At 36.7% G+C, this 12098-nt stretch overlaps 1 protein-coding gene and 1 long non-coding RNA gene across 2 annotated transcripts in view; both read left to right on the forward strand.

The window, feature by feature from the left end:
* The window catches only part of LOC140594217 (uncharacterized), a 42803-nt gene extending 38362 nt beyond the window's left edge, over nt 1–4441 (forward strand). The window contains exon 4 of the long non-coding RNA XR_011994882.1: nt 4138–4441. This is a non-coding gene — a long non-coding RNA (uncharacterized lncRNA). The remainder of the gene's footprint in view (nt 1–4137) is intronic.
* LOC140594104 (uncharacterized) overlaps nt 1–12098 on the forward strand; it is a 236750-nt gene that overhangs the window by 64283 nt on the left and 160369 nt on the right. The window lies entirely within an intron of this gene.

Here is a 12098-nt window from a genome sequence, read left to right on the forward strand (position 1 = left end):
ATATAGAAATGTGCTATTCAGTTAGCAGGACCTGCGGCCTAGGCATCACCTGGGTGCTTGTTAGACATGTAGAATCCGAGATCCAACCCAGACTTAGTGATTCATAGGTTGAAACCTAACCCCCATTGTAAGGGTATTTGGAGGTGGAACCTCTGGGAGGTAATTGGGCTGTGAGGGTGAAGGCTTCATGATTGGGATTAATGCCCTTATAAAAGAGGGTCCAGATTGCTCCCTTCCTGCTGCTGCCATGTGAATCAGGCCTGGTCTTTGAATCAGGAAGCAGGTCCTCACCAGACACTGCACCTGCTGCTGCCTTGATCCTGGACTTCCCAGCCTCTAGAACAGGGAGAGAGAAATTTCTGTTGTTTTTAAGTCATCCAGTGTAAGGCACCTTGTTATAGCAGCCCGAACTAAGATAATATATACATTCAAGTGTAGGAACATGGATCTAGTTCCCTGAGATGGAATGGGTCTGAAATTGAAATTAGGATATATAGAGTGAAGCATCTTGAGCCTGGGAAGCTCTCAAGTACAGGATCAGGATCAAAGGAGGGTATGTGAGTTTGGGTCGGTTTGTTTCAGTGGTGGAAGGGTAGGTTAAGGGAGCAGATAGTATTTTGAGTGGTTGCCACAGTTAAAACCCTCATTATTGCTTGGCATTTGGTTTTATGGAGTGTGCGTGAGGGGCCTTGTTTACAATTAGGGGTGAAACACACACTGGATGACTGTGGAGTCTGGCAGCTATTAAATGTTGGAAAAATCAGAGACTTGGAAGTCTTGTGAGAGTGGAAGACCCCAGCTGAGTCAAGTTTAGGGAAATGAATGTTGTTGGCTGAAGGTGAGTCGGCCTCTTGGGGGGTGGAAAACCAATCAAATCTTACTCCTTAGAGAAAAGGCATTTTATTAGTGGGATGTTTGCTGAGTCTGGCTTAGCTGTGTCCTCTCAGGTCAGATGAAGAACTATTGCATGCACGTGTTCTCTCCAGAGGTCAGTGAACCTGGGACTTTGGGGCCAGGCCCAAAGATAGAAACACTAGTAAAGCATTAGGTTTTGCTAAGTTGAGATATGAGAAACAGTAAAACTTACATTTTCTGCTGGAAATGATAGGAAGCCACCAATCTTACGGCTGGAGAACTGTCAATAGTTATTTTTTGTTAATTTAAAATTTTAATTTTAATTAAAATTAATTTTTATGTTGATTTTTGTTAATGTTAAATGCATAATATAATACAAAAATATTGAGTAAAATTTTAAATCAATTTGTACTGTAGTATGTATGCAGCTTTCCATATTTCGGAAGGAAAAAGAATTTTATTCGTGAAAGCACTTGAAATTTTCAGAAGAGAACACAAGCATCTTTTAGTAACAACGATTCTTTTGAATAAAGAATGTGTAGGGCTTATTAAGGCTATAATAAGGACCAAAAGTCGAGATCTTTCTATGAACTACTAGCACTGTAGGCAGGAGATGATGAGATGGGTTGCAGTATATTTTGGTCTGTGCCAATTATGTCAATGAGATCAGAGGTATATGTAAAATATATTTTTAGTGGTTGCACAGCACTTAAGATGTGGCAGTCCTTATCCTACACTCTTGTGGTTTAGCTTGGCAGATCTGAGATGGGGACATAAGCCACAAAGTGCTGTGGGTCTCGAAACAAAATGAAGTCATGCATTACGGTAAAGGGGGGGGAGGAGGAAAATCAACATTTTCCAGTAGTCAAACTCTACATAGATACTTCAGATACATTTCACTCTTTCTGTATTTATTGCCTACTAAAACTCTATAAAGATTGCCTTAATTTCCCTACCTATAGATTTATGGGACTCCATGTCTTGCAGTGAACCACGTTCATGTGCATGGTTTCTCAGTGCTGAGTGGAGTCCTCCAAAGCAGTGATCTCTGTATACAGTGGGTGTTACATGATCAGTTCTTTTGTTCATTGATACTTCGTTGAGTGCCCATGGTGCAGCTTGTTGGCAGTGTAGCCATTGAGGACCTACTGAGGTCATAAAAGTGATGGGAGGTATGAGTTTGGATCGAGAGGTAAATGTGAAGAAGTGAGGAGACAATGTGGGTAGACTCCAGGCAGACAGGAAAGGATGACACTTAACACCAGTGGTGACCAGGCAGCTGGTGTGGCTCGACCTCCCCGGTGCTCACTACTTGGGATGCCACCTGTAGAACATGCCTGCGGGAGCTCCTGGACTGTGACTTAAGTAGGATGGCTGGGAGGCTGCCTTTGGTCTAAGTAAGTGTTTCAAACTGGAAAATTGGAAAAACTATCACCAAAGTGTAACCATCCCTGGTAAAAGGATGCTTTGTTGAGATAAGCTAATCTTATTTGTGTTCTAATTACCTGTAAATGTTAGAATGAGAATACATGTGGTAATATAAAAACAAACAGAGATATTTATCTTAAGGGTTGGTTTTATTGGGTTTTCCATTCAGAATCATAATTATGCCTTGTTTCTGGCACTCGATTATTCTAGAAGTCATGATACAAATTCCTTATAGAAAATGGCTGTTTTTAACCTTTTTTTAAAATGTAAAAACATTTTGGTCTTTTCAAGGGATAATTTGGTTGATATAAAAATGCTTTCATTTGAGACATTTTCTTCTTGCATGTTTCTTGTTATTTTAGCTTCATTTGACTCATGAATCTGTGCCCTGTGTATTTGTGTATTATTCCTCCTGATTTTAGGAGTATATTCCTAGGCTTAAATCATCTCAACTATACATATGTATTATGAGTTCAGGAAGGGGAACTGGAAACTATCCTCTGAATGATCCTGAGAGATTTCTATTGTTATTTTCTTCTTATTATTTTTAAAATATTTTATTTATTTGAAAGACAGAGAGAGTGTGCACAAGCTGGGGGTGGAAGGAGGGAGGTACAGAGGGGGAGGGAGGTGCAGGGAGTCCAAGCCAAAGTTCTGTCCCAGGAACCTGGGATGATGACCTGAGCCCAAGGCAGATGCTTAACCAACTGGAGCCACACAGCTGCTCCTGTTTTTTTTTTTTTTTCTTTTTAAGAGACCCTAAAGGATATCCTGAATTATTCCCACTAAGATTAATGTTTGTTTCTGAATGGTCATAGATAATTGAAAATAATCCAATTATTATTTAGCGATAGGTTGTTAAGATTGACCTGGAGGTGTTTTCTAGGAGAGAAAAATGTCAGCATTACAATTTGCTGTTTGGGTATCATAAGAATATACTGCATATTAAATACTAAATATATATGTTTGTATGTTAAAATTTCCCAGACTAAATTTGTATAAATGCATAGTAGATAATGCAGTAGTTTTCTGTTAATGCCTCTGATTATTTTTGGTCTTCATGCTTTGAGCTGCTGTTTTCGAGTCAGTTATATGTGTATTTGTTTTTTAGAGACAGATGATTTTTCATGGGAAAGAGAGGCAGCCTTTTGTCTTTTGTAAGTGAATTCATGGAATGCATTTTAGAAATGGATTTTCTGTGGCAAGACCTGATCCCACACATTGTTGAAACTTTTATTAGTCAGGCCTTACCAAATTTCCATTGAGCACTTTTCTCCCTCCACTTAAACATTAGGACATGAAGAGAATTTCAATACCCTAGAAAATTTACATACATCTATTCAGGGAATCAAAAGATTTCCTTTAAAATTTTTTATTTGACTTTGTAGTGAAAATTTTGTGGTAAAGTGTGATAATCGTTAATAAGACAACGTGGAGTAATAGAACTGTAAGGCACCAGTGACCAATAAAATGAATAACAGTTTTAATGTGGATTTATTTTTTGGAGGGATGGTATTTAAGGTCCCATTTTTAAAAACTGCCTTGACACCAGCTCCTAATTCAATTAGCTTTCCAACTAAAAGCCCTTCTGTAATAATCAATTAGCAAGCCACGCTGGAGGAAACCTCACTGTGTGTAAATACAAAGAGCTTGCGCCCCGTGTGTGTGTGTTTGTGTGTGTGTGCGTGCACTGTGTGCCAGCGTGTCAGTAGAACTGAGGAGTGTGTGTATGTGTGCGTGTATGTATGGATTTGGCTGTGTGTGTTGGGGGAGACAGGGTGGGGAGGTCTGCTCCTGAAGATGCTTTGTAAATGTCTTTTGTTTTCATGTATTTCTCTTTCCCTTTGTCTGCAGTCACTTGGATCCTCCTCGGCACCAGTGCCCTAAGTGACAGCCCCCTGGCAGTAATGAGGCTGCGCGCGCTCCACTATAATTGAACCCTGTCAGCGCTGCCCATTAAGGCCGTGGTGTGCATGCCAGCTCTTTAATCCAAAACCCATTTCTTCTCCTCCATCATTTCCCTTTTACTCATGGCACTGTTTCAAGTCCTGATCCCCCTCATTGTGCATGTAGAGGTTCAGGAATGGAGAGTAATTGGTGTTGGTGCACCCCTCTTAAGGAGCAACCCTGTTAATAAAGACGTGTTCACATCTGCAAACTAAGATCATTGTGTCATGATTGAGCATTGTTTGGGCTTCCTGAATAGTCTATTTGCAGTTAGGTTTTTTTTTGTGTGTGTGTGTATGTGTGTGTGTGTGTGTGTGTGTGTGTGTGTGTCTTCAGATCCAGCATCTCAAACTCTCATAGTTCCGTGATACAAAGACAGGTCATTATGATGAAAAACACACATGTTTAATTTGCTTTTATACTGAAACTAATTACACATTGTGAAATCCCAACGAAACGTAAAACTTCAAGTGGCCGTTAATTTTCTTCCAGGCACAAAAATAAAAATAATGGGCTTCTTGATTATTATGCTCCTGGTTAGTCACAATTTCAGAGAAGAACTTCTTTCTTCGGATAGTTGTGTTGAATGTTATGATATCAACATCAAAATAATAGCAGGAGAACACCAGTGTGCTTTTAGCTGCTTTGCTTTTTCTTATACAATGTGTTCAAATTTATCATTGTTTTCATTTTTGTACCTTGCATATGTATGATCCTTTTGTGTGTTCAAATCCTCTGGTATGAGCAGAGATGACTTAGTTGTCACTGACATGGTAACAGGTGTAACTCTGTTTAGAGCCTTGCTTTCATCTCCTCATGCTAAATTCACCCTTTTTTTTACACTCAAAAATTGTAATGAAATGAAATCCCCTTTTGAATAATTTGAAATTTGTAATCTGATTGAAGCTTATCTTTTAATGTGTTTTCCAAGTAGGAATCAAAGAAAATATACTTTGGGCCTTAGTAGGAAAGGCAATTCAACTCAAGTATCACCTAATCGAAATACAGAAATATAACTGTGGTCCAGCCTATGGGTAGCAAATGAGGGAAGGATGTGGGAAGGTAAATGGAAGGAGGTATTTTCAAAAATATATTAAAAATTCAAGTGAGTCCCTAGAAATTAATAGTTGTAAATAAGTTAGATTTATTAACATCATCACTTGCTTCTAGATAACTTTGAAGCTTTGTTTAAACTAAAGAAGTGGGAATGCTTTTTTAAATGAATGGAAATTCTTGATATTTGATAATTAAGTTATTGTCTATTAAACTCTTTTGTTATGCAGGCTAACGTGGGTCTAAGTATTTCAGGACTCACTTTCTATAAAAGTAAAAACCAGAAACAGTTATCAGGAAAAATATCATTGCAATTTGCCGGTGAGATTTATTTAATTATTATTTAATATTCTATAGTTGCTGTAGTTCAGTGTTTGAACACAATAAAATTTTCAATCAAAATTCAGTTCAAACGATGAAAATTCTGTGTGGGTAGATATTTTTGCCTCTGTTGTACAACCTCTACTTCTCAGAATGGCAGAAGTACTCAACAAATTTGTATTGAATTCATTAATTCATTTTACAATACAAACAGATTACTGTTACAACAAAGATTTTCAGTCTAGCTTCTAGGCTGTAGCAGAATAACCCAAGAAAGTATCCTTTCTTATTTTCTTATTGAGACAAATGTGTATCCAGGATGAAATTCAGTCTGTAAAGTAAGCTTTTAAACTTTGCACAACCAGCTGAATTTGTAATTATTCCTATCCTTATAATCAGACGTCAAAATTATTTGTTTTAAACGCCTCATATTTTCCTGCTAAGTTTTGTTCACTAGATGTTGTCAGGTAAGATATTTTTTAAAAACAGTAATGCAAATCAAAATTGAGTCATTTATCTCTATTAGAGGAAGCATAACCTATGTCTTGATTTTTTTTTTTTAAGAAAATAGTTCAGAAAAGTCTTCTTAAGATGGTTGTTTGAGCTATGTGAAACTGGCACATTTTTAGTTGAAACCTACCAATTTATGTCTTATTTCCAGATCATGAGGTCAGAAGATATTTGAATTTTTCTCCTGCTCCTTTCTCTCTCCCCCTACCCATTCTGTGTGTGTGTGTGTGTGTGTGTACACAGGGTATGTGTGATGAAAAATTTGAACATGGCATAGGGAGCAGCACATGCCATGTAGTTCTAAATAAACCACCCAAGAAATAAGAGTGCTTCAAGTCTCTTTTTATCCTAAAAAAGAGTTAAGGTGGGTATGGGAGTCAAGTGGACTGCACCCTCTAATTTTAGGGCTCTCCTTGATTTTGATGTCATTAGCAATTTGACCCTTGATTATAACCATATGACTGGGAATTTTCACCAAGATAGAGACATGATTCAATGATTTTTTAAAATATAAAAGCCCAATTACAGTGAAAGGAAAATAAACATATGTTATATGTCTTGAAAAATACTTGAAGAATTTGTCATTGTGGGAGTTTCATATGCTGTTTAAATGAAAAGTCAGTGTTTAAGTTTGTTGCATTTTGAATACTTATGTGAAAGAGGGCATCAGCAGATGATTTTCCTAACATTCCTTCTCCTCCACATTTTTTCCCAAATTTTTGAAATCAATCACTATTATATTTCTTGCAGATGTCACAGTTATACAGGGTCCTCGCACAAACACAAATGAGTGTTTCAGAGACTGAGCCTCTTGGAGACCTAGACAGTGTTGTTTTAGGAGTGGATGTATTTTCTGCCACAGGAAGAGGCCATGGGTTTTGCAGAAAACACGATTAGACTTAAAGATGACAAAACCAGACAATTGTGCCCCTTTCCTGTCTTTCATTTAGGCTCAAGCAGACAAATACCGCCAACGTCTCATTGAAATACAGTTTCTAAAGTCCTCATCAGATTTCTCTTAGACTCTCCCCTAAGACGTTGGTGGCTGTATTTTTAATAAGAGTGTGACCTAGACTAGAGTCTTTTGGAAAGATCTTATAAATCAGGATGTAATTGCTTGTCAGTAACTTAGTTGGGTGGGTCAATTGTTTGGGGAAATCTAATGTTGGTTGTTAGAAGGTGACTGACATTAGGTGCAGTGGATCCCAATAAACAGATTTCTGAACAAGAAACTTGTGTATCATGCCTTAAAGAGTTATCATGTCCATTGACATGAATCAGCTCACCATCCACTGGATAAATTTTATGTGTAAAACATTGACCATCTTCTTACTGAACTTTCAAGAGACTTGAATTGGATACTTTTTACTGTGTTAGGATTGATGTTGCCTGTTAATATGATATGACTGTTTTTGATTTGTCTGTGTTCTTTCTCTAAATATATTTTAAGTTTCTTATTTATGAGAGAGAAGGAGAGTGAGAGAGTGCACATGTGTGAGCTGGGGAAGGGGTGGAGAGAGAGGGACAAGCAGACTCCCCACACAGGGAGCCTGACACAGGGACTAGATCCCATGCCCCTGGGATCATGACCTGAGCTGAAGGCAGATTGCTTCACTGACTGAGCCACCCAGGCGCCCCTATGTTTCTTATTGATAATAATTTTTCTTGGGATTATACTGTAGTAATCTTTGCTAAGATCATTATCCATGTATGGTCTTTTCACCTCAGAAAAGAAGGAACATACTGCCTTTTTTCCCAAGCATCTCACCTTACTCCCTCACACAGTACTTAGAACCTCTCTTCTTCTGAGTGAGAAAAATGAGTAATTTTTCAGCCTATTATTATCTTAATACTCTCCTTGGCACAAAATTACAAGACTAAAAAATTTTATCTGATGAAATTCATTCTTCTTAGTTTTTTCACATGGTGTTATTTCTTCCATTCTGAGCATTGAGCTCTGAGGTGGTGGTGTTTTTTTTTCCCTACTGTGTAACTTCAGGACAAATCCTTGTTTTATATTATTATTTTTTTATTGGTTGGTTTCCTGAAAGAAAGGTTAAATTTTAAAAATTTCTTGCAGTAGTCATCACAGCCAGGTGGTGGTTTAATGGATGCTATTTGTTGATGGTTTGGTAGAAAGTGAAAATGTGGGATTTTGGAGTCCTAACTCCTGACTTTTAGTTAAAACTCAGTAGATTAGTCTTCTGTACCAGTTCTAGGGGTGTGAGAGATTGTAGGTTTTCTAAAGGATACCTTGGAAATGTATAACAATGATTTTAAAATGTCTACGTTTTTTCAGGAATATTTCCTAAACCGTTTGGGATAGGCAAAGATTTGACCAGAAGAATGTCTTCCCAGAGTGGAAGATGAGAGAGGAAGAAGAATAATTTAAGTCTTCAAGAGTAGAACTGTGACTTAAATTTGCTGTATTTATAAAATGCCCACATAGCCATTCACAATGAAGCTGCATATTCTTATTTAGTACCAGTAACAACTGGGAAAATGTAGCACAGAGTATGATTCTATGTTTATTGAAAAATAAGTGTCTTAGAATATATGCACTAAGGTACAAATGGACATTAAAGGTAAATCATGAGGATTATGAGCATTTCTTTGCTTTTGTCTTTAGATGCTGTATCTTCTCTAATCTTTGTACAAGTGCATCATGCTCAGGTTGTACTAAAATGTTTTTCATATAAGAGCCCGTCACATTTATTAAACTGTAATGTTGAATGCTTAGCATCGGTCAAACTCTGTTCTAGGTGCCAAGGGCATATTTGTGAAATAAAAGCTGATTTTCCTGTAGAGCTTATACAACTAGAGTGAACTTCCTGCACCTCATAGCAGCCATCCCCTAATGAACAAACAAAAAGGCTATTACTTTTATTGTCTTCACAAAATGATCATGGATATTTTCTACAGACTTGTGATTTTTATGGCCAAAGGTATTCCTATTGCTAGTGGTGGTTAAAAGGAAAGATGTTGAGGACCATCTTTCATTTTCCGTGTTTCACTTGTAGAGCTCAGCCTCATACCATTGGTTCTGAGATTTTAGGCATGGAGGTCAAGACATTGAATATACTTACTATACCCTGTAACTTAGGGTTTATATTTAAAAGTCTCTGATTGCTTATAACTTAAGCATGATTTTGTAAAAAGAGAGAACTAAGCCTAATTAGTGATTTCATATACCAAGTGGACCGGCGATATATTTTATCTGGGATTTCATTAGTGGTAAGAGGGCGAGACTCAACAATCGCAAAACTGTTATCTAAATTGAATTCCAAATTAGCTTTATAATAAAATTGTAAATGCTATTGCTGTAAGACCCTAAATACTGTGGTGTCATGTCAATGTGTGTTTTTAAAAATTTTAAATCATGTTTTATACCGATGTGTTTATATGCCAACTATCCTGCTGTTAATAGACTGAGTCTCATCTCAAAGAAACATAAATAACTTCTTGCAAATTAAAACTGCTTAAACTATTCAGGATCATAGTAAATACACTACAGGTTAATTTTACTTAGTACTTAACAGTATTTTTCAAATGGCTGAAGCAAGATATCTCGATTAAATAATTTAGGAGAGTGATTTCATACACTGGTATCTTATAAAGTGCTATTTCTTGAGATATGGTAATGCTGGTGGTGTACAGTGAGGGGTTTGGATACCAAAAATAGTTGGGAAATAATGTATGCTATGTTCTCTTGGCGATACAAAAGAATGCCAGGCATATTGAAGGCTCTGAGAAGTCCTGCAGTGAAGAGGCCAGTTTCAATTTTGTTTAAATAATGTTTCTTAAATTTATTTAACCAGTAAGTTTTTACATTTCTTGATATGCCACACTCTGGTATTCTGTGAACCCTCTTTGGCCAGGATGGTCTAAGTTCTGGAGCAGTGGTTCTGAAATTTCTGTGATGAAGTACCAACTTTGGACATTCTCACCTGTCACAATGGACAACTAGTGATGACTAGTAGACACAGCTTGTACCATGTGAGTCTGACAACATTTGAACTGGCCCATATGCTGTTTGTTTATTTTTTATTTTTTAATTTTTAAAAAATATTTTATTTATTTATTTATTCATGAGAGATTTTATTTATTTATTCATGAATCTGCATTTTATCAAGATCCCAGGTGAGTTCTGTGCACACTAAAATTTGGGGAACAGGAATGTAGAATTGTGCTCTAATAGAAATAGAATGAATGCCAGCCACATATGTAATTTTAAATTTTCTAGGAGGCTTGTTAGTTTCACATTTTTTTTTTACTTTTTAATATCTTATTTAACTCAGTATATCTATGTAAAATGAGAAGATATTCTATATTTAAAAAAATAAGCCTTTGCTTTTTGGTGTGTATTTATAATTACAGCACGTCTCAGCTCTTGCTGGCCACATTTCAGGTGTTCAGTGGCAGCATGTAGCCCGTGGCTATCATATTGGACAGCTCAGGACCTGATGTGATATCTGCTTAGAAAATATTTACAGAATGAGAGGAGTTGGGGGAAAATGTTTATTGGGAGACCAGCTTTGTGCCGGCTACATTGCTGCCTCATAATTTGGGTAGGTGATTTTGGCAGAACAGCACTTAAAACTAGGTTTCTGACTCCTTGGTCCACCCAGTTTTTTTTAAGCTCTTGACTGCTTTTTATATTTTTATTTTTTGTGAATCTCTTTAGTGCTTGCAAAGTATATATATTTTTTGTTTCTTTAAAAAACCGCTTTCCCAAATATTCATAGGTCTATTTTAAATCCTTTCTGGAAAAAAGTTCAACTTTAAATAGATCAATAAAACAGAATGAGTTTGTATTATTTCTTTGTCTCCTATAATTCCTTGACATTTTTTTTGTTGCAGTTTGTGATTTAAATCTACTTTGGGAAAATTGGTCAGATATGTCTTCCATTCTAGAAATTCTTTTTCCAAGTTTGATGAGAGAAGGATTAGGAGATAGAAAGCAAATGGTCAAATGAAGTAATAAATTGTAGCACTTTTCTATATAATGTGGGCCAATTTGATTAAAAATACTGTTGATTTCTGGTACCCAGGAGATGCAGAACCTTAGTGTCTTTGGACAACAAAACGAAACAACCAGAGGATCCTGAGATAATGCTGTACCTACTGACTTCTTATCCTCAGTTGTGAGAGGTTGGTCAGAGGACCAGGAGCAAGTTCTTAGTTTCTCCTAAGTTGCTGATAAGTTTTTTGAAAGAATTAAAACAGAAAGTAAATATATTTCTTGTACTGTCTCCTAACTTCTCCTGTTAATGAGGCTAATAAAATCAGAATAGTGACTCTGTGCACCTTCTAAATAGAGATTCTACAGCTACTATTACATCTCAGTGATGTACTGCTTGCCTTATTCCGTGAATCCTCCCAAGACAGATGGTGGTACAAGTTCCAGAATTTTAATTAAGAACCCATAGTATGTTGTTGACTCACAGGGGAACTTAGCAGACTGGAAAAAGCTTAAATCTGGGAACTAGGTATCTCAGATTTTAATCTTGGTTTTGTATCAGCCCAACTTTACTAAATCTCTGTTCCCTCATATGATTTTTAAAAGGAGGATAATACAAAACTTACAGGATTGTCTTGAGAGGAGCAAATGAAACTCAAATATGATTTAAAATGCTTATAGAAACTTGGGCCAACAGAAATTATTTATCCATACTTTTTCCTGAGTGAGGGCATGGGGAACTGGGAGTTTCCACATAGCAATGATGGATAGAGTGTTAATTGAGAGGCACTTTATGGAAGGCAGTTTGACAGTCTTCTGACAAACCAGTATTGCCATCCATGTACTTGTACAGCTGAAGAGTAAAATCTTAGGATCTAGGAACAATTGTGCTCATGATAGCATTGTTTTAGATAGCAGATCTAAAACTGCAAAGAAATGCTGCTATATTAGGAACTGATTAAATTATGGCAAATCCATACAGTGAGATGTACAGACATTACAACAAATGACAGAAACCCTTGGG

The sequence above is a fragment of the Vulpes vulpes genome, chromosome 10 (genome assembly GCF_048418805.1).
Source record: "Vulpes vulpes isolate BD-2025 chromosome 10, VulVul3, whole genome shotgun sequence".
NCBI lineage: Eukaryota > Metazoa > Chordata > Mammalia > Carnivora > Canidae > Vulpes > Vulpes vulpes.